This window comes from Cupressus sempervirens, chromosome 9 (genome assembly GCF_028749045.1).
Source record: "Cupressus sempervirens isolate cs-2001-9-10 chromosome 9, ASM2874904v1, whole genome shotgun sequence".
Taxonomy (NCBI): Eukaryota; Viridiplantae; Streptophyta; class Pinopsida; order Cupressales; family Cupressaceae; genus Cupressus; species Cupressus sempervirens.
Window position 1 is genome coordinate 442,205,962 of NC_143126.1, and position 22,439 is coordinate 442,228,400.

The following is a 22,439-nucleotide window of genomic DNA, read 5'->3' on the forward strand; positions in this document are numbered from 1 at the left end:
AGTGCTACTCTCATCCGAATCAAAGTGCTGATCCTCCCCCTTTGATTGTGACTCCTTTGCTGAAAATACTCCATTTGATTTGCCTTAGCCTTGAGAGGGCACTTATGAGATAAGTCCCAAGGTTCTCTACAATGAAAACACAAATTCTTCCTCCTCAACTCATTTAGGTTGTCATTATCCAACTTCCTATTATCCCCATTTGGTTGTGCATCCTAGTAAAAAGGTTTTTTGTCCTTATTCTTATCCTTCTTCGTGTGTGAATCCCTAGGCTGAAATCTGCTCTTAAAAGAAGAAGGTGCTAAGTCACGAGCTTTCTTAGTGGCCTCCTGTAATGTAGCTAGGTCATGCCCCTTGACCCAACCCCTCAAGGGATTTGAGAGTCCATCCATAAATAACACTACTAATCTCCTTTCTGAAATATCTATAACCAACACAACTAACCTTTGAAATTCACTGATGTATGTCTCAACTGATCCCCACTGCTTGAGCTGTGCTAACTCTTTAAATTGTAAGTCAAGATCTTTGGTATTAAATCTCTCTATGAGTCTCTCAGTGTACTCCTCGTAAGATGTGATTTGATTATGTCCCAAGGTTACCATGCCATGGTGCTACCACTCATGCACTAGGCCATCCAAATGAATAGCCACATACTTGATAGCCTCCTCCTTAAGCATTAGATTTAGTTGGAAGTATGTATCTACCTTCTGCACCCAAGCTCGTGCAGTCATTTTCCTTGAGGCATCATAATAAGGTAAAGAAAGTTTCCCAACTTTCTTTCTCAGCTCAAAGTTTTGATTTCTCCCTCCTGCTCTAGGCACGTGTCTCATCCTCAAGCCCATATAATCTTTGAGGGAAATATCCGCTTGAAACTCCGGTCCACTAGCCTCCCAATCCCTCTTGAACTGATCCTGTAACTCGGTAATCTACAGTTCGTTTATTGGTTGAACCGGATCTTTGAGTGGGAAGGTGGGTAAAAGAGTTCTCGAGCTCGCTGTCCGAGCTGGGCGTTCAACATGTCAAAAGTTATCAGCCTCATTCCCATTGTTGCCATGTCCATTATTATTACCATTAATGTTATTCTCAGGACCATTGTTGTTGCCTCGGCCTCCATTATTATCATTGCCCCCATTTCTATTGTTTGCATCACCTAGATTAATATTGACGCCCATCTGTCTAGCCATAAGTTGCAACATCATATCCATTCACCTATTTTGCTCCTGATGCATACGCTGGCCCTCCTTAATGTACTCAGTAACTGACTGAACATTACCTCCTCCTGATTTGGACCAGCATTGCTGCCTCTGCCTAGTCCTGTATTCCTGTCATCTTGGTCACTCGTACTGCTGTCTTGTTCAAAGAATATCTCCTCTTTGTCTGTATGACTGGATTCTATGTCCACTTGCATGGATGAACTAGACTGCTCGCTCTGTGAGTCTGAATCTTTGTTGTCTTGCTCTGGTATAGCAGAAGTTAATGGTCTCTGTCGCATGCTCAAACATACACTCTAAACCTGTTTTATTTCTGACTTTAGTGTTTTGACATTTCGTCAAACACTTTCCCTTTATCCGGCTGTTCCAAATTCCCTGTAAGGCTTCCACAGGATTGTAGGACTTAAAGCTCTGATACCACTATAATGGACACCCTAGAAATGCCCAAAAATTGAACCAACTGCTAATAGGAATTTAGTCAAATAATTTGCATCCAACTCTTAATTTCTCCGTTAAATGTTTAAACCCCTTTATGGCTCCAGAAATAAAATGTTTGTTTTTTTATGTCTTTGCATAGATTTGAAGCCACATAACATTAACAAGAAGGAATTTATAATAATATGAAAATTGAAGATTGAACTACTGTTGAAATAATATTAATTTTCAAACTAATAAAATCAAATACATAACAAACTTTTCAACTCACTAATTACTCCAGCATTGTAACATAATATTCTAGTAATGACTTCCCATCTTGCTGCTACAGTAATATGAATAGTGCCCGCGCTACAGTGCTGCTACAGTAAAATCTGCCTTCAATTAGTCCAAGACCCTCATAAAATCATCCCTTCACAATGACATGAGTATTGGACAAGAAGCGAGAATGATATGAGCAAACACCCAATCCGTTTGTAGCTGGAAATGCATTGAATCTGCCTGTTAATGAAGCTGATAGCAATGAATTCCAAAGGCCAAACCCCAAGGGAATGACGTCTAGAATGTCACAAGAGAGGATAGACATCCTCTAATGCCAAGAAGGGATCTGCAACTCACACATCAATTTTCTTCTCGACATCCTCCCACACCGTCGCACCCCTATTCTTTTCTCCTGCGACACGATCATAGTTCTCCCGCGACGCGATCATAAGTCCTCCCGCAACTCGATCCCGTCTTTCGCCACCCGCGACCATCCAAACTCTTCTCCTTAGCGGTAATGGATATTTCTCTTGCTAAACACACGACTTCAGCTTCTATACGACGTTGCTGCGACTAGGTTTATTTATTGTGATCACTTGGCCTGCTGTTTTCATGGGTTTCATCATTTCTTATCTCCCCATCTGCGATCCTTCTCGCTTTTGTGCATTTCTCAATGGTCTCTCGTCTGCTCCGACGGCTTCGTATGTGCTCACGTGATCTCCTCGTCTGTGATCCTTCTTGTTTCTATGCATTCTCGGGTGGTCTCTCTTTTGTTCTTACGGCTTCGTATTTGCTCGCATATTCATTTCTCTCATCTCTTTTCACTGTGTTTTGCTCTCGCTCTTTTCACCGTGCTTGCTCCTTCAGCGACCTAGGTCTGCCGTGATCTATTGTGCGTATATTTTCTTTTGCGACCTTGCTCTGCCATGTTCTCTTCCTGTCATCACTTTTTTTTGTTGGTGCCTGTATGTTGGACCTTTGCCCTGGTTGTTGACGGGTTTCTTCCTGTGCTTTGTGGTTATGTCTCATATGGCTTGTGTGATTTGATCTGCCTCTTCCTTCCATTCTCTGTCGGGTGCATGCTCTTGATTGGATTTGCTGTTGTTGTGTGCTCACTGGTACGCTGCTCGAGTTTTGTTTTACTAGTTGTTGTTCATCCAAACTATGGTTTTGCCAGGTGGTACAATGATAGGAGATAATGGCCCTCCCCAAAATCAAACCCTGATATATCAGCGTCTATGTGATAGAGTGTGTAAGCTGGAAAATGATAACTCCTTGTTGAGAGAAGAGGTTGTTGAATTGACAGCGGTTATTGCAGACCTCAAGCAATCTACATAATCGAGCAACTCGAACATTAAACGATTTTCAGATACCTTTATCTCCAAAAGAGTTGGTTTAAAATCTAATGTTGAATTTGTTATTGAACAACTTGAAGGACTGGATAAAATCAAGGAACAACAAACTGAAATGGCTACAATACATTCTTCTCTGATAGCTGAAATTGAACAGAAGGTGAAATCATGAGCCTCTCTCTGTACCAACATAGATAGTACTACACCCAGACTGAGCTTGGATAAGATTGTATAGGGAAAGATAGATGATGAGCGAGTATGTCGTGCACGTGAGCTCAACTTACGTGTTTGAGGTCTCTCACTTACTACTGACCCTATTGCTGTTAGACATTCTTTCCTATCTGACCAACTTGGTTTATCTGATATCACCTTGGATAAGTGTTGGTTTGGTGCTGAAGATATTCTCTTTATCAGGTTTCTCTCTTTTTCTAATAGACTTCAGGCCCTTAGAGCGAAGAGAAAATTGTTTTCTCTCCCCTCTAAAATCTATCTTGATGAAGATCTCATGAGAGCATAGGTTACAAAGTTGAAACAAGCAAGAGGAATTGTGGCAGAAGCTAGACGAGCCGAAAAGTGGGTTGTTAATAGAAATCTTAGAGTAGTTGTTCGTGATTCTCCTCCTACTGGGTGGGTAGAGAGGACGACCTCCAAAACCGCATGACGGTTTTGGCAGCAGGTTGACAAGAAGAAATCTCCGTCTCTTCTTGTCAATTGCTGGAATGGTAATGACTCTTTATGGTCATTGCCTGGTCTTTTTTATGATGCGATGGGGTTCGGTGATATTTTGGTTGTTACCGAGACTCACGAGAGTTCTATGTGCCCACTTCCTGGATTCTGTGGATACCAGTGGCTATTAGTTTGTAGGGATGAGTTTTGTACTTCTAGTGGGGTCCACAGGTCAGGTGGAGTTGTGTGTCTAATTAGAGATGATATTTTCAGGTTTACTTCAGTTGTACAGTCTGATGCCTATGCTAGATTCATGTGGGTCTGCATTGGCCATTGTTGTCAGCGTCAGAGAGACATTTCTTGCGGTTTGTTATTTTCCACCGGCCTATTCTCCATATGCCATCAATGATGTTGAGGATGGTGACCCTTTTGGGGACCTTCAAGAGTGTATCTCACAGTTCATTGCCTTGGGTGATACCATTATTCTCAGGGACTTTAATGCACGCACTAGGGACCTCCGGCCTCCTATACATGACCGTGGCTCTGATTAAATCGACACTTTTGAGATTGATCTGACTAGTATGGGACTACAACGCACCTCTAATGATGTTTCTGTACCTCTTTCTTGTTACGATCATTACCTCCTCCAGCTTTGCGAGTCTTCTGGTTTGTTGATTCTGAATGGGTTATCCTTCTTCCTGGGCTCTGATCTCTTTACTTGTTGGCCTCACTGTGGTGGTGCGAGTGTTGTGGACTATATCATCACTTCTTCCTTCATTCTCTCCATTCACCATTTCACCATTTCTTGCCTTCCCTTCGTTGACCATGCTCTTCTTAGTATTGATATCTGCCTTTCCTCTCATTAGTCACCTTCTTTGCAACCCTCCCCCATCCTGTCGACCCTTGTTTGCACTCATTGTTTTTGCTATTCCGAGAGTGATGGTGAGCTCTTTTCCTACCATCTTAGGAGATTCCTGACACCAGCTAGCCTTAATGATTCGCAGGTGGCCTCTACCATGTTTGCTTTACTTGCTTCTGTTATTCGTGAGTCTGCCCTCCTCTCCATTTCTCACCGCTCCCTTCCTTCTCTTGGGTCTAAGTGTCGAAGTACATGTCCTATGAAAAATTGGTTTGATGCTAATTGTAAAGCTTTTCATTGGTCTATTCGCTCTACTTTTGAGACTCACTCCCCTATCTTTGCCCACCTGCGTTTACCTTATCTCTGCTTTCTTCGTCACAAGAAGTGTTCTTTTGCTTCTTCTCAGTGCAGATCCCTTTGCTCCACACTTATCCAGAATCCCCAGAGTTTCTGGCGTACCCTTTTCCCTCGTTCTTCCCCCCCCCCCCCGCTCTCCATCCTTGATTCTCACTCTTTGACTTCCCACACCATTTTGCTGTATGACATCTCGGGTCAACCTTCCCTTCACTCCATTCCACCTCCTTATTGTCATCTGTTCATGTAATGGGCACCCCTGGACGTCCCAAAAAACTAAACCAAATTGCTGAAAGGAATTATGTCAAACAGTTTGCATTCAACTTCTTAAAATCCCTTATAACTCCGGAAATCAAACGTTTATTTGTTTGTTGTGTTTCATGCATGGAATTGGTATCATACAACATAAACAAGAAAGAAATTACAATAATATGCAAAGTGGAAATGAACGGCTGCTAATAAAATGTTATTTTCAGAATTCATAAAACCAAATACATGGCAGATTTATCAACTCACTAATTACTTCAGCAATATTGTCATAATACTCCAGCCCATGCTTACGAACTTGCTGCTACAATACTTTGTCCTCCATTCAGTCCACTACCTTCATAATACCATTCCCTCCAAGCGGCATAAGCGTCGGACAAATAGTGAAGAAGATATGAGCAAAATATCAAATCTGCCTGTAGTCGGAAATGCAACTAAACTGCCTGATAATGAAGCCAATAAGAAAGAATTCCAAAGGCCAAACCCCAAGGGAATGACGTCTAGAATATTACAAGAGAGGATAGACGTCCTCAAATGCCGAGAACAAAGCTGCAACTCACACACCAATTTCTTCTCTTATTCAACCCTGTCTAATGAAGCCACAAATGCTTCTTTTTATTCTATTCCCACGGGTCCGCTCAACTCATATGGGCAATGTGGGATAAAAGATGTGTAATATAAAACATATATTAAAATACCCCTTATGTCTCCCTTGGGTACACATCACCATAAAATAAATATTAAAGTAACACTTTAATATTTTACAATTAAATTAGAGGTTACTTTAATAAAACTTCAAGCATTAAAATGTATTAGCAATCGGACTCCAAATAATGCGAGTGATAGCTCATCGGAAAGCTCTCACCCAGGAGTATCGAATCCAATCACTAAAATTGACCTGCACTGTGTCCTACCGACTTACTAAAAATAGTAAGTATGCTTGAAACTGAGTAAATCAACTTCGTTTTGGCCCAAACTGGAAATGACTAGGCCAAAACACTCTGAGATCCCATTAAACCCTTCGTTAGCCCTCGGGACCATGTAGAACAAGGCTAACGCACACACACTTGGTCAACTGCTAAAATGGGGACATTATAGTTCACTTCCTCCAGTATCCTTGAGGCCATTAGATCTATGAAATGTAATAGAGCTGCGGATGAGGATGGTTTTTAGGCAAAACTTTTCAAACTTGGTGCATCTGTTCTTAGTTCATATCTTCCTACACTCTTCAATAGAGTGGTTTGCATTGGGGTTTCCTGAGACTTGGTTGCGGCACGTGATTTATCCTATTCATAAGTCTGGAGCGGCTTCGAACTCCAGTAACTATAGGACTATAATGATTGGACATACATTTGCCAAACTTTATGCCACGACTTTGAATATCATGTTATCTAGAGAGCTGGACAGGAAAGATTGTAGGGCTAAAGGACAGGTTGCTTTTCGTGCTGACTATCAGACTATGGATCATATCTTCACAATGAGGGCTATTATTGAGGAGGCTAGGCATCGCTTTGAGAAAGTCTACTGTTGTTTTGTTGATTTCCGTAAGGCTTTTGATTCTGTTCCTAGGATGGCCTTATTGTAGAGACTTAGGGAGATTGGGATCCCATATATGTTATTGACTGCTATTATGAGACTGTATGAGAAGGTGATTGGTAGACTCAGGACTCCGGAGGGTTTCTCAGATCTGATTCAGAGTACTATTGGGGTGAAGCAGGGCTTTCCTTTTTCTCCTACTTTGTTCGGTTTGTATATTGATGAGTTTGAGGATTTTCTTATGAACTCCTCGCAATTTGGTGATGAGTGTTATTTACATCAAGTTTTGATCTCCATTATCCTTTTTGTTGATGATGTGGTTCTCCTGGCCTCTTCTCTTGATAGCTTACAGAGACTTCTTAATGGCCTGACTTCTTTTTGTGATCAGCATCAGCTTGTGGTCAATCTGGCTAAGACTCGGGTTATGATCTTTAATTGCTTAAAGACCTCTCATCTTCATTTCTTTTTCCAGGGACGGGAGGTTGAGATCACTTCGTCATATATGTATATCAGAGTTAAGTTTTTGGGACCCCACTTCAGTTTGAGACCGGCTATTCATTCCAAAATTATTAAGGGAATAGGGTCTCTAGCCATGATTGAGCGACAATGCTTCAAACATCATTTTCAGGACATTTCGTTCAAGTTGTCCATCTTAGACTCCTTGGTTAGACCGACCGTTCTTTATGGTTCAGTGGTTTGGGGACCTTCTCTTCTTGCTTCGGATTGGGCTTCTATTGAACGTGTTCAGATGTTTTTACGACGCATCATTAGATGTCATAGATTCACCCCTCACAGTATTGTCCTCGCTGAGTTTGGTGCTCATCCTTTCAGACTTGCGACCATTTTTGACTTGATTTGGTTTCTTCATCGGCTCCATGGTTTCATTGGTTCTGATGTTGACTGTCATAGATACTCTCATCTGGCATATTGGTTTTCGGTTCAGATTATGGGATCCGATACTAGCAGTAGATCTCGCTGTTGGTATGCTTTGGCCACCTCTTTGTTGGGTTCGATTGGCATTGATATTGATTGCCTTCCTCCATACTAGTTCTCACTGGATGCTCCTGCTCATCTCCTCCCCTATCGGCAGGTGTTGAATGAGTATGTTAGACAGGATATTTACAGGCAACATATTATCACTACTTGGTGTAATCCTCCTGGTGGATTACACCCTAAGATGGCATTTTATGCAAAGCATTTTCTTGAGATTTAGAATGGTATTATTGTGCATCTTGGGTATCTCTATCAGCATTGGTGTCACCCTCTTCGATTCTCCTTGGGATCCTTCAGAGTTGGTTCTCATCATCTTCGGGTCCGAACTGATCACCATTTGGACAGAGAGGATCGTGTTTGTAGATTGTGTACATTGGCTGAGGTTGAGACAAAGACTCATTTCTTATTTTGTTGCCCTATCTACTATGAGATTAGGGGGAGATATTATTGTCTTTTCAGAGATTGTTTCTCTCTCTCTCTCTCTGAGTTCTTCAGATATGAGGATCAATGGTGTCTTGCACTTTATCTTCGAGAGGCTACCCAGCTTCATGAGCATAACCTTCAGTCAGCCACATCTCAGAACCACACCTCAGATCAGCTCATCATCGCCTTTTTCTCCCCCTTATCTCAGTCACGGGGCGTGAAAAGGCCTTCTAGCATTACTCCTAGATCGGTCAAACATTGCACCAATCTTTCCAGACAGCGACACTCCTCTAGCAGATCTCGGCGACGATCTATCATGTTATATTGTCCACGGTTATATCCTTCTGTGACTGATTACTTTGTACACAGGAAGGATTCTTAGTCCTTACTTGGTGTTTGGTCTTGTTTCTTGTTTTGTTGTTTCTTTTTTGTCACTGTTTGGTGATCTTGCTGCTGCCAGCTCTTTTGTTTGTATGGTTAGTCCCATAAACCTCTTTGGTTTTTTGTTGGACATTAATATTATTATCTTATCTTATCTTATCTTATATTCAACCTGCTGAATGAAGCCACTAACGCTCTCTTTTATTCTTTCTCCAAGGGTCCATTCCACTCACATGAGCAATGTGGGATAAAAGATGTTTGATATAAAACATGTTAAAATAATTCCTTGTCTCCCTTAGGCGCCCCTTTTGATTTGCACACATTCCCATAAAATTTAATATTAAAGTAACACTAAAATATTTTACAACTAAATTAATTATTACTTTAATAATACTTCAGGCATAAAAATAAATTAGCTATCAGACTCCGAATAGCACGAGTGCTATCTCGTCGGAAAGCTCTCACCGTGGAGTATCAAGTTCAATCACCAAAACTAGCCTCCCCTGTGTCCTGTTGACTTACTAAAAATAGTAAGTATGCCTGAAACTGAGTAAATCAACTCCGTTTTGACCCAAACTGGAGATGACTAGGCCAAAACACTCTAAGATCCCTTTAAACCCTTTGTCAGCCCTCGGAACCATGTAGAACTAGGCTAACGCACACACACTTGGTCGATTGCTAAAGTGGGGACATTACATCCATACTTAAGAATGATGTTTGGGATATAGTTTCTAGACTTAAACAAATCGGTTTTCTCCTCCAAATGGTTGTGTAAAATTAAACATGTTGCAGATGGAAGTATCGAGAAATGCAAAGCTAGGTTTTTAGCAAGAGGATTCTCTCAAAAGGAAGGAATAGACTATGAGTAAACCTTTTCCCCAGTAGCCAGATATACCTCAGTAAGGATTGTTATAGCCATTGCTGCATTCAAGAGATGGAAAATTCATCAAATGGATGTTAAGACTGCATTTTTGAATGGTGTTAAAGAAGAGGAAGTTTATCTTGAACAACCCAAAGGATTTGTAGTAAACAATAAACAATCTCATGTATGTAAACTAAAGAAGGCACTATATGGACTAAAACAAGCTCCCCGAGCTTGGTATGTACAAATAGATCATCACTTAACTAAACTTGGTTTTACTAAAAACATTGCAAATCCTAATCTATACTTCAAAGTAGTACAAGGGGATATGTTGATTATGGTTTTATATGTTGATGACCTTTTGATTACAAGAGAAGACCATCTTATTGGCAAATGTAAACAAGATCTTGCATCCAAATTCAATATGAAGGACTTAGGAATACTGCACTATTTCTTGGGACTAGAAATATGGCAACATTCAAATGAAATCTTCTTAAATTAGGGGAAGTACACTCTGGACATACTCAAAAGATTTAGCATAATGGATAGCAAGGCAATGAAGACTTCTTTGGAAACAAATCTAAAGAAACTAAAAGAAGCAACTGAAGACTTTGAAAATGTTGATCCTATACTCTATTGACAAATTATTGGTTCCCTAATGTATTTGGTAAACTCAAGACCTGATATCTGTTATGTTGTAAATGCTCTTAGTTTATGTGTGAACCCAAACAAGTTCATTTAGTAGCAGCAAAACACATTCTTAGATATCTTCGTGGCACAATTGGATATGGTCTAAGATACACCAACAATGAACTAAATCTGAGTGGATAAATAGACTCTGTCTGGGAAGGAAATTCCGAGGATCCTAAGAGTACTTCAGGATGTTGTTTCACTTTGTGATCAGCAATGATATCTTGGTTTAGTAGAAAACAGTCATCAGTAGCTCAAAGTTCCATAGAAGCTGAATACATAGCTGCATCCATGGGAGCAAGGGAATTTGTATGGTTGAGAAAGCTACTAGTTGGATTATTTGGAAAGCCTCTACCACCTACTACTATATACTGTGATAACCAAAACTGCATCAAACTCTCCCTTAATCCAGTGTTTCATAACAGATCAAAACACATCGACATACCTTATCACTTTGTTTGAGACATGGTGGAGAAGAATGTGATCGAGTTGAGATATATTAGTACAGAGAATCAAATTGCAGATATCTTACCAAGCCACTTGCTAAGACAAAAGTGGAGCACTTTCGTAAGGAACTTGTCTTGATTGTAAAATCTGAGGAAATGTCTTAGAAAAATTGACTATTGTAGATTATATATATTATAAATGTTATGAATTTACGAAACTTGTGTCTATCATTAGGAAGTGACGACTTTCAAATGATTTTCACTTGTATTTGGAGAAGTTATTGTAAAGTGACGACCTTACAATAACTTGTATCATGATATACATTTTGTTTAAATGTTTCATGAAAAGGCTTTATCTTATAAATCAACAACTAGGTGTTAGATGTCATTTAATTGATTATCTCCAAGTTGTTTGTATAGATATATTTTTTGGTACTTGGTGAATATCTTGCTTTGATATTTTGATAGGCCAATACCACACCGAGTATTTGGTGAACATCATTTAGTTAATGTTCTGATAGGCCATTACTCAAGAGTACTTGGTGAATATCATTGGATTGATACTCTGATAGGCCAATGCTCTTGTCGCATAATGTCAAATAGGAATTGGTGAATACCTTATAGTCGATATTCAGATAGGCCAATACTTATCTGACATTATATAAGAAGTCTTCTGATCAAAGACTTCTTTTGTGTTATACATAAATAATTTCAAATCTTTTGTGTTTATCCTCCTAATCTAAGAGGAAGTGTTAAAGTATAGCTTTGTTGGATATCGATATTGAAATTGTGTTCTTAATAATTTGATACATATTCATGTTTATTTTTGCATGTGTGTGTGTGTGTTCCGATGCAAATACAAATTGATGCAAATAAACTAATGATTGACTGATCTCATGCTTTGACCAAATTGGGGAAACCGTCGATGTTTCAAATAAGAGACGTGACTCATGATCACTCTTACATATTTATATTACTTCCTCCGCTGATCCTTGGCCATCGAACACAGAAATTAAAAGTCTTCAGGTGCCACTTCAGCGGTTGCAATCTTCATCGTTCTGTCATTCATTAATATAAATTGATCAGTAAAATACTAATCCATATTACAGTGCTATTATCTTTTGTAAAGGATACAGATCAATATCATATTTTGTAATCCAAATCAGAAATCTTACTATAGTAAGAAATTATATTATTGTATAAAGACAAAGGAATATTTGTGAGATTTAAATCAGAATAGTACTTTCGATGACAGTCTCAAAACACTAACAGTTGTGTTCCTTGAGAACTCGTGTTGCTGGACAATGAAGGTGTAGAGGACATCTTGTTTAATGGACCTTTACAGCCAAAAGACTAACTCCTCTTTAATCTCAATGTGAGGGAAAGCATCTTGGAATAGTACTAGACCATTCTACACCTCCAATTCCTGAAGAGTGGGCATTAGTAAAATATAAGGCCATTCTATTCAATCATAGTGAAACAACAAAATTAATTGCCCCCTCAATTCAAATGAGTTTACTAGAGTTTTAGGTGACTCTACAACACTCCTAGGATCAAATGAAAGACCAAGATAACTTCCATAAGAGAATGGCAAGAGAATCTAGTTAAGATGCAAGAATGATATTATTGATAATGGACATTCACATTACATTACTGAAATGTACATAATAGGCCTCCTTATATAAGAAAGGCGATAAGAGACAATTACAAGAAGATAACCTATCACCTACACAAGACGGAATCACATGTCCATTAAAAGTGGATCATCTTTCATTATGCAATGAAGTATGTGTCATAATGAGGATCATAATGTGACGTGCACCAAAGGTGGATCTCACACATAAGTGGAATGAGATAACAACTATCACCACCTAGATTGGAATTCTCCAACACCATGTGCCTAATTGAGGTGCAAACTCCTAGGTATCTCAATGACAAACTACTATGCAAAGCATTATCCTAAGTAAGCTTAAGTAAAGTGTAATTAGGAATATTTGATTACACCTGTGACTAAATTTTTACTCATTATCAAATTTAGTCCAAATAGAAGCAAAAGGTTTCATACAAATTGCATATGCTTTTCATATCTACATTCAGTTTATATATATTGAGATCATGTTCATTGATGTAGGAGCACCTAGGGTAGTTAGCAATCTTGCATGTTGGAGGGATTTTGACTTTGGGGTTGAGGACTCGGTCAGCCAAGGAGTGGTGCTCGGTCATTATTGGGTGTAGTGTTGGCTGAGGTGCTCGATCGCTGAAGGAGCTCAGCATATACTGTTGCTCGGCATATATTGTTGCTCGACTTGTGTTGGTTGTTCGACATCTATGAAACTCGACAATGCTTGTGGTCTTTTTTTTGCTGACGCTTGGCAGTGTGGCTTGAGGGATGGAGTTCTTGCGGATTTGCTTAGCTGACTTGGCATATTTAATGCATGTGGCTTGAGATCGTGATGTGGAGCGATCATGGGAGTTTGTGTGGATCTATTTGGGTCTTGGTTATTTGTCCTAGGTGTATTTAATGAGTGTTGTAAGCCTTCTAAGGCATTTGGTATTTAATATCTATTGTATGCTGACTTGTGGCTCAACATGTATTTAATGTAAGGGTTTATTTAATTTGTAATTTGCTAGGACAACTTGTGGCTTAGTTGGGTATAAATAGAGAGTCTTGTGGAGTCTTGGATCATTTGCCATTCAGCATGGAGAAGAAGAGTAGTTGAGAGGAGCGAATTGTAGTAGAGCTAGTAGCTAAGTCTGGCTTGGGAAACAAGGAGATTGCTTGGTGGCTTGCGAGCAAAAGTTTAGATCTTGCTAGCAGAAGTTTAGATCTTGTTGGAGGTTTCTACCAGAGTGTTGTTCTATTACAAATCTGGACTAGCTAGGGTTTGGATTGGATTGGATTTTGTAGAACTACTACTTTCTTTGTATTTGGCCATAACCGTGAAGGCTTTACAGCCCGACACATTGTATGTAATCAATTGATTTATGAATAAAGAGTTGTGTTTGGTATCAGGTCTTGTATCTTGTGTTGTGTTTCCGCTGTGTGGTTATTTGTTGGGGATAGGACATCTCCTTTGGGGATTCTCCTGCCTTACACTGCATCAAGTGGTATTAGAGCAAATGTTTGATTTTGTTGGAGATTTGTTGTAGTGGGTTTGCGAAGATCTTGGAAGATGCCTCCAAGAAGATTGGACCCTAGGGAGATTGAAAATCTCTGTGATGTCGTGGAAGCAAGGATCTCAGAGAAGGTCAAAACAGATTTCAGATCTGAGATGGAGTTGATGAAGAATGAGACCATGAGGGCCATAGCTAGTGTACCTCGGTATGTGGGTACGAAAGATGGTTATGAGGAAGTCATTGAAGACTTCAAAGTTGCTGGATTGAGTAGTGGAGATAGAATTGATCGCATGGAGAGACCTATGGGAGATAGGGCTAGTCAGTTTGCTAGATTTGACGCTCGGTTGAAGCTGAAGCACAAAAATGGATATTTCTAATTTCTCAGGTACTTTGAATCCTAAAGACCTAATTGATTGGATTGCTGAATTGGAAAACTGCTTTGAGTTAGAGGATATTGGTGATCCACTCAGAGTGAGGTTGACATAGACTAAGTTGAAAGGACATGCTATTCTTTGGTGGAAAGAATTGCAAAGAGATCAAGAAGATGAAGGTGAAATGAACATCACTCACTGCAGATTAATGGTGACTAAGTTGAAGGCTAAGTTAATATCTGCTGATTATGAACTTGAATTGTTTAAGAGGTTGCAAAATCTGAAACAAAAGGATATGTCTATGAAAGATTATATCGAGGAGTTCTACAAGATGACTATTGGGTCTGGACATAGAGAACTTCTAAGGAAAAGGTAACTCGGTACATTAATGGCTTGAGATTCAATATTCAGGATGAGATTGGTATGTTGAATATTGCTTCGGTTGAAGATGCTTATCAGTATGCTTTGAAGGCAGAAGATAAGTTGAAGAGGAGAAATCAAGGTAGTTCTTGAGGGAAAGAGAAGCAGGATCACTTAGCAAAGGATAAACCAAGTGCAGAGGAAGAACCAAAACCTATTGAGCCGAGGAAGAGAAAGGGTAAGGTTGCCTTTAAAGGTAATTGTTTTCATTGTGGTGAAGGACATCGAGCTGAAGGCTCGTTCATTGAACCTGAGCAGGGAGAGAACTTGTTGGCTCGACAAGTACTGTTTGGTAAGAGGGCACTAGAACCTTGTCAAAGAGTAATTTGTTTAGGACTCGTTGTAAGTCTGGTGGTGAATCCTACAATGTGATTGTGGATGGTGGTAGTACGAATAATCTTGTTGTTGAGAAGATGGTTTAGAAACTTGGTTTGAAGAGGATGAGACATCCTTGTCCTTATAGGATTGGTTGGTTACAAGATGAACATGCTTTGGAAGCGAGGGAGCAATGTCTTGTTGATTTTCAGATTGGGCAGTATAAGGATCAAGTGCTGTGTGATATTGTGGACATGCGTAGTTATCACATATTGCTTGGTAGACCTTGGTAGTATGATTGCAGGGCTATGCATGATTATGTCAAGAATGTGATTACTATTGAGAAAGGTGGTAGAAAGCATTCCCTGATTCCTTTGTAGAATGAAGAACTCGGTAGGAGGAACTTGAGTATTGGCAGTCGAGTTGAGTTGAAGGATTCTAAGAGGGTTAGAGATTAGTGTGGAAAGCAAACCTGTGGCACACCGAGGATGGATATGAAGAAGCGAAGAAAACAATTGTCTGTTGCTGGAAAGGATTGACAAAAGTGGAACAAGGGAAAGAGCATGCAAGTTGAAGACTTGGAGGATATGTATGTGAAGAACCAGTTTGGGATTTATGTGTTGAATCTCACAAGATGTTCTTCCAGCTACTAAGAACATCTTTTCACATCTGGGGTGTCTGATGCAGGAGCATCCTAGGGTAGTTAGAAATCCTGCATGTTGGAGGGATTTTGACTTTGGAGTTGAGGACTTGGTCACCAATGGAGTGGTGCTCGATCGTTACAGGGTGTAGTGTTGGTCGAGGTGCTTGGTTGTTGAAGGAGCTTGACATATACTGTTGCTCGACATGTGTTGGTTGTTCGGCACCTATGGAACTTGACAATGCTTGTGGTTTTTTTTTGCTGACGCTCGGCAGTGTGGCTTGCACGATGAAGTTCTTGCGGATTTTCTCAACTGACTTAGCGTATTTAATGCATATGGCACGAGATTGTGATGTGAAGCAATCGTGGGAGTTTGTGTGAATCTATTTGGGTCTTGGTTATTTGTCCTAGGTGTATTTAATGAGTGTTGTAAACTTTCTAAGGCATTTGGTATCTAATATCTGTTGTAGGCTGACTTGTGGCTCAACATGTATTTAATGTAAGGGTTTATTTAATTTGTAATTCGCTAGGCCGGATTGTGGCTTAGTTGGGTATAAGTAGAGGGTCTTGTGAAGTCTTGGATCATTTATCATTCAACATGGAGAAGAAGAGTAGCTAAGAGGAGCGAATTGTAGCAAAGCTAGTACCTAAGTGCGGCTTGGGAAATAAGGAGATTGCTTGGTGACTTGCAAGCACAACTTTAGATCTTGCTGGAGGTTTCTACCAGAGTGTTGTTGTGTTATAAATCTAGACTAGCTAGGGTTTGGGCTGGATCTTGAGGGATTTTGCAGAAATATTACTTGCTTTGTATTTGGCCATAACCGGGAAGGCCTTACATCTTGGCACATTGCATGTAAGCAATTGATTTATGAATAAAGAGTTGTGTTTGGTTTCAGATCTTGTATCTTGTGTTTCTGCTATGTGGTAATTTGATGGGGCTAGGACATCTCCTTTGGGGATTCCCCTGTCTTGCACTGCATCGTTCATTATGTGACAATATAAATAACATGTCCTTTGTATTATTCAGTAATGATGTATACAACTGATATGTAGAATTGAAATATGAAATGATCATACTAAAAGTAAAGACATCTCTCACACAATGGGCTGTGAGAGTAGCCTATTGATACTAATGTTTCCTATCTATGCAAATGCAAATAACATGTAAGAAAAGCAAACAAGAATGCAGAAAGTCAAGGGAAACCTGCCCATTGCCTGTTGTAATGACTGGTTATCTTTCTTTTCCGATTCAGTCTTCTTGCTTCCACATTGAGCTGAGTCAGCAGCCATCTCCTGCAAGCATAAAAAAATGGGTTAGATCAAAAGATCTAAGCAACGGGAGTTTCCTCATCTCATACGTTGCTGTCTACTTTGCTATCACATCATTGCACTTGCACAGAACGGAAAAGAAATCCATAATATACATCGACTGAATACAGAGATGAAAGGGACATGCAGCTATATGAAACCTTTTGTTTATGTTTTCTTTTCTGATTATGAGCAGCAATTAACATTGAAGCATGAAGGGGACAAAATCGCACTTATTTTGAAACCTTTTGGTAGCATATACAATCAAATATAGGACATAAATGAATGTATTAGAAGTTCTCTATGTTCAAATGCAAAAGATAGAGTAGATGTAATGAGGCAAGTATATCAACTAAAAGTAATAGAGCAGCTATAGAAAGTGCAAAGATAATTTTCAACTTGTCGAGGAGAGAACATTAAACCTCAGAATGAGCTATCACAATAATCAAATGAAGAAAAGCTGGAAAGGTAAACTCAAAAGCTCAGATTGATACATAGAATATAGAATGGAGTGCAACAGCAAACTGCAAATCTCTTTGTGAAAAAGCTACAATAGCCTTACAGGAAAAGCAAAAAACCAAAAGTGAAACCGTCATGTAAAAAGCAAAGAATAACTAATATTGCTTTCTTCTGAAAAGAGAAATAGTAGGGTATGGTTTCTGTGATTGCAGGCCTCAATAGATTGCCAATATAGAAAGATGGAGGAAAGCCTTGAATTAGCAAATATCCAGATGAAGGAAAGGAAAAAACACTCTGCAAAAAATGTTGATGGCCTCTCATTTTTTATTCAAGAATTACATCAACAAAGCAAGAATATCCAAAGAGGGGAAAATCTGTTCATTTTATTCATGGCGGCTTAACCAGATTTCTTGCCGTTTCTAGAAAATTCATGCAATTTGTGTAGGATTTTCCAGCAAACAGGAAATGATGGGTGCCATAAATAGCAAGAGAGCCACAAATAATCCAGCAGTGAGAAAAGAAGGCTTCAAGTTTGCAAAAAAATGGTGCAAAATGCTGAAAACATTTTAGCAATACTCATGAATTAACAGAATATCCAGAAATTATAATGGAAAATGAGCAGACAAGTTGATACAAAGGATCAGAAGTTATAGTTAGTCGCAGCCATATGGCTTTTGGCTTCATGAGAAAAGATCCAGATGCTAAATAGATAAAGGAGAAAAATGACAACAAATAGTAGAAACCCACATTTTGTTTTCCAGGAGATAATGCCATAGAAAGGCTCCAATTTTCATACTCACTAAGTGGCATCAAGAATACATGCTAATGTATAGTCCTCAGGATGAAAGAAGCTGTAAAATATGCATTCTTCAAAAGTCACGGTCTCATGATGAACTTTTCATCATTTCTCACAAAATACAAGAGTCTCCAGGCTAGTGCAAGTGCTAGATACAGCAACAGAAACAACAAATCGCAGGTATTATAACCCAGAGGCTTGATAGTGGAGCAAATGAAAAAATAAAGACCAGAATTTACAGGTAGAGCCATGGCCAAAAGGATTTTTACCTTGATATAGCAATAGGGAAAACCTGCATTTTCATTCATGGGGGCAAAGATAGAAAAACGTAATGGCAAATGCACATAAGTAATAATTCACAACGAATCCTACAGGCTGCAAGAAAGATCAACGTTTTTCATCCATGGCAGAAACCCTCATGAAGACTTTTTCTTCTTTCCGTTTCCAGAAGATGCAAAATGGAGAATAAGCAAATGTTTTTTATTGATTTACCTTTCTTATTCTTTGTTGCATATGTAATTGTTACTCAATTTTCACACATGTTCAAATGGAGTAGAGCATACATGTTTATCACTTTCAAGTCATACTCAGAGTTGCAAAAAAGAAGCATTTTTCATTCATATTAAAATAATAGATAATGTCTTTGAATTATTCACCATGATGGTACTATTGATATTTACAAGCGTGAAATAAAGATGCTGAAAGTGAATTTTTCTCACACATTTGACCGTTAGAGTAGTCCCTATCCACTGATATATACTCCTACTCTACCAAAATAAATAACATGAAAGAAGTATAAAGAGAGGAAAGGTCATGGGCACCAATCATTGCCTGTAATGATTGGTCGAGTTGCATCCATTCGCTTCCATCCGTTTGCTGCCCTGAACTGCGTCCCTTCCATGCATCCTATCCCTGCATTCATAAAAAAGGGTTGTTAGATCCAATGAATCTAAGCAAGTGCCAGTACCTCTCCTTGCCTCACACTCACAGTCCTAACATGCTACTCATCTTAGTAAAATAAAAACATACATCAGCAGAGAAAGAAAACACAATAAGTGCTTTATTATTAACATGTTTGTTTCCCGTACAACGTGATCATAACAGATTGAACTATTTGTGTATGGCTGATTCATAATAGAAAAATAAAAGCGTTAAATGGGACAAGCCATTTTGATTCGAAACCTTTTGCTTTTAATATCAGAAAAAGTCAAACATTAAAGGGAAAAGTCGAATAGGATTGAAACCTTTTGTTTGAAATAGAGTAATAGAGCTGAAAGCACCAAGTGCAGCAAATAAATACAATACAAGTGTGCTGAAAAAGACTATACACAACCAGTATGAAAATAAAGCATCATTTTCAGAGGTGACAATAATATGCTATAAGCGCTGTATGTATATCAAACACATGTTTTGAAGCAACAAAGAACAAAAGGAGAAAGGTTTTTTCTTTTCATGTGAACATAAACCAAAGAAATTTTTCAGTTGTAGCCATCAGATCTGAAATATGAAATTCCATATAAATGCTTCATGCCCAGCAAATGAAAGTATCAAAATATAAAGATGGATGTATATCAGGTTTACAGAATGGTGGACCACATTATGGCTTTGTGAGAGTAGGCATTTCCAAGATCAAATTAGGAAGTTATCAAAGATGGATCAATAGACTTATTCATGAATGAATGGACATATCAGATTGAGTTGAAAGGTGAACAATTGAAAATATAATCCACGCAAAAGGAGTTACAGATTTAAGCAGAGAAAAGGGCACTTGGGGTTTTAACATATTAAAAAATTATGGTTAGAAATCAGAACAATGATATGCAAGGAAACCCATCTCGGTTTTTAAGTACAGTAAAAAATTTCCAACAAAGAAAGGTAAGTGTATAACTTACTGATAGTTGTATAACCGCTCTTCAATAAACCCAGTTGTAACCACAGAAGAACACCCAGTTTTATGTCCATAGATTCAATAAAAATGCTCCAGAATTTCACAAACTTGCAGATTGTAGAAATGGAAACATCTCAATTCGAAAATGAATAACAAACAACAAATCATGACAAATACCCGGAAGTAGCAGCAAGGAGCATCATGGTGTAGTCACAACAAACGTCCAGCTATGGCAACCAACTATACAGTGGAGAAACGAAAATTATGGCTAGACGTCAAAAGGAATGCAGCACGATGTAACAACAGATAAAAACAACTCCAGCAGTCACGGTATCATGAATAGGGCCACGAAAATCGCAGAAGTTTCCATTGTGCCTCACGGCTATATATGAAACTAAACGCCATGAGCAAATATGATCCAGTAAAAGACCCGTGACTGTTCAGGAGTAGTGGCATCAGAAACAACCATCGTAAGTGCATAGAAGAAAGAAAGCATCTATCTAGTCATGGCAAGCCACATATTAACCAGCAATCACAGAAGTCACGACAAGTAGAGCAAGAAGAAGACATTCACGAAATCAACTCCAACACTCACGGCATAGAGAAGAACCACAAAACCTCCAAAACCCAGCAAGCCGTAGCCAATCATGGTGTCTAATGCAGAGATGAGAAAGATAACAGTAGTGTTCAACTCAGGAGACCAAGCAATGGTAATAAACCTCCAAAACGAGATCTGCAAGAGGGCAAAGTAAAGAGAAAAGTCCATAATTCCTTGCATTTTCGCTAGGGTTTCTTCAAACCCTACTTTTCCTCTTTTCATGAATTGACAAAGTTAGCAAATGAAAGAAATATCTTGCCTTTTTTTCTTTGTTATGGATGCCAACGATTATTTTGGAATTTAGAAGATTTCGGGTCCACTCTTTAAGAATTTGGAGGAGATAATATAATAATTTATTTATTAACATAAGTTATATGAATTTACTTATATGAGTTATATACATGATAATAAATAAATTATTATTTTGTTTTAAATTTTGAATATAAAAAATATTATTATATTGATTGGTGCTTGACAAAATCAATTAATTAAAAATATTTTTTTATTCAAACAAAATAATTGGTTTATTATTATTTGCATTAGAAATATGTAATTAATATTAATAAGTTGATGAAAAATAAATCAACTTGTTAATCTTAAGTTGAGTGCAGTAGTAATAGAAAGGAGCTTGAGTCATTGAGAAAGATGTTTTAGTTGCTATTTTTAGACTCTTAGATCAGACTCATTGACTTTGGAGTCAATTATGGAGCGGTTTTTGGCATTTATGGAGTCTTCTTGGACTTGTCTATGTAATGTCCCATTTTTTTTTGGAGGAGTTAATTATAAAGTTATCAATTAAAAAATATATATTACAAGGTAACTTTATAAATTAAATAAAAAAAAAATTCTTCTAGAGGTTGTTGGAAGAAGCAGAGAAAAAATTAAAAAGGAGGCCGACCTATCAAGGAAAAAAGAATAAATAGGCATTGAGGGCTTATTGCCTATCATCAAGTTTTATTATTGAATTTTTGCTAATGTGCATTATGGAGCCTAGGGTTTTTGCAAGTAGTCACAATTGGCCATTGAGAACGAAAACTCTCAATTGGTACGCAATTTTGAGGGTGTGAAAGATCACTTGAATTATTGCAACTGTGGGAAGGATATTTCAGTCCTTTCACTTGTGCTTAATTGCTGGTTTGGAGTTTCCAGTGGAGTTGCACTTTCACCATATCATCTTCAGCATTCAATCTCCACCATTTGATCAATCCAGGTTCTTCATTTCAATCTGTAGTTGCAACAAGTTCTCAATTGTATACAGCCAGTTAGGGTTACTCTATAATGTGCTATGTCATAATGTTTTGGTGCTGAAATTTGCTATATCATTTGTAAAAACATTTGGTTTTCATTGAATGAATACATTGGCACTATTATTTCTTTATTTCAGCAATATATTTTAGCAGTGTATTAAATTTAGGGTTTTGTTTAGTGGCCTATTGGTACAGGTCATTACAGTGGTATCAGAGCGGTTTCTTGCCAGCCTGATAGGGTTACCTAGCCACCATTTAATTTAGTTTACAAAAGAACCAACATAATTGAGAATATGGTTGAGAGACATTTTCAAAGCCCATCCAGAAGTGTGTGAGATGATGAGACTGTACAGCAACAGGAGAGGCTTCTACAGTCAATAGAGGCAAGTACACAGGCAATGATGGTTATGATGCAACATTTGATTGGGGAAAATAGGAAGAATAATCATAATAATGACCAGGATGACAGGAGCATAGCAGGATCACAACATAGGACACGGTCTGGAACAGCTGACAGACCCACACGTCCTACATTCAGAGAAGAAAC

At 38.5% G+C, this 22,439-nt stretch overlaps 1 protein-coding gene and 1 long non-coding RNA gene across 13 annotated transcripts in view; one reads left to right on the forward strand and one right to left on the reverse strand.

The window, feature by feature from the left end:
* LOC149539204 (uncharacterized) overlaps window positions 1–22,439 on the reverse strand; it is a 119,950-nt gene that overhangs the window by 39,255 nt on the left and 58,256 nt on the right. For 5 of the 7 annotated variants that reach the window (XR_016356185.1, XR_016356183.1, XR_016356184.1 and 2 more), the window contains 2 exons: window positions 18,991–19,071; window positions 16,801–16,889 (listed from right to left, as the gene is read on the reverse strand). This is a non-coding gene — a long non-coding RNA (uncharacterized LOC149539204). Of the gene's footprint in view, window positions 1–11,483; window positions 11,792–16,800; window positions 16,890–18,990; window positions 19,072–22,439 lie in introns of those variants that run through there. The other 2 variants (XR_016356191.1, XR_016356188.1) reach the window with 2 other exon arrangements.
* Window positions 1–22,439, forward strand: part of LOC149539205 (uncharacterized) — a 120,664-nt gene that overhangs the window by 15,134 nt on the left and 83,091 nt on the right. The gene's annotated exons all lie outside the window — the stretch shown is intronic.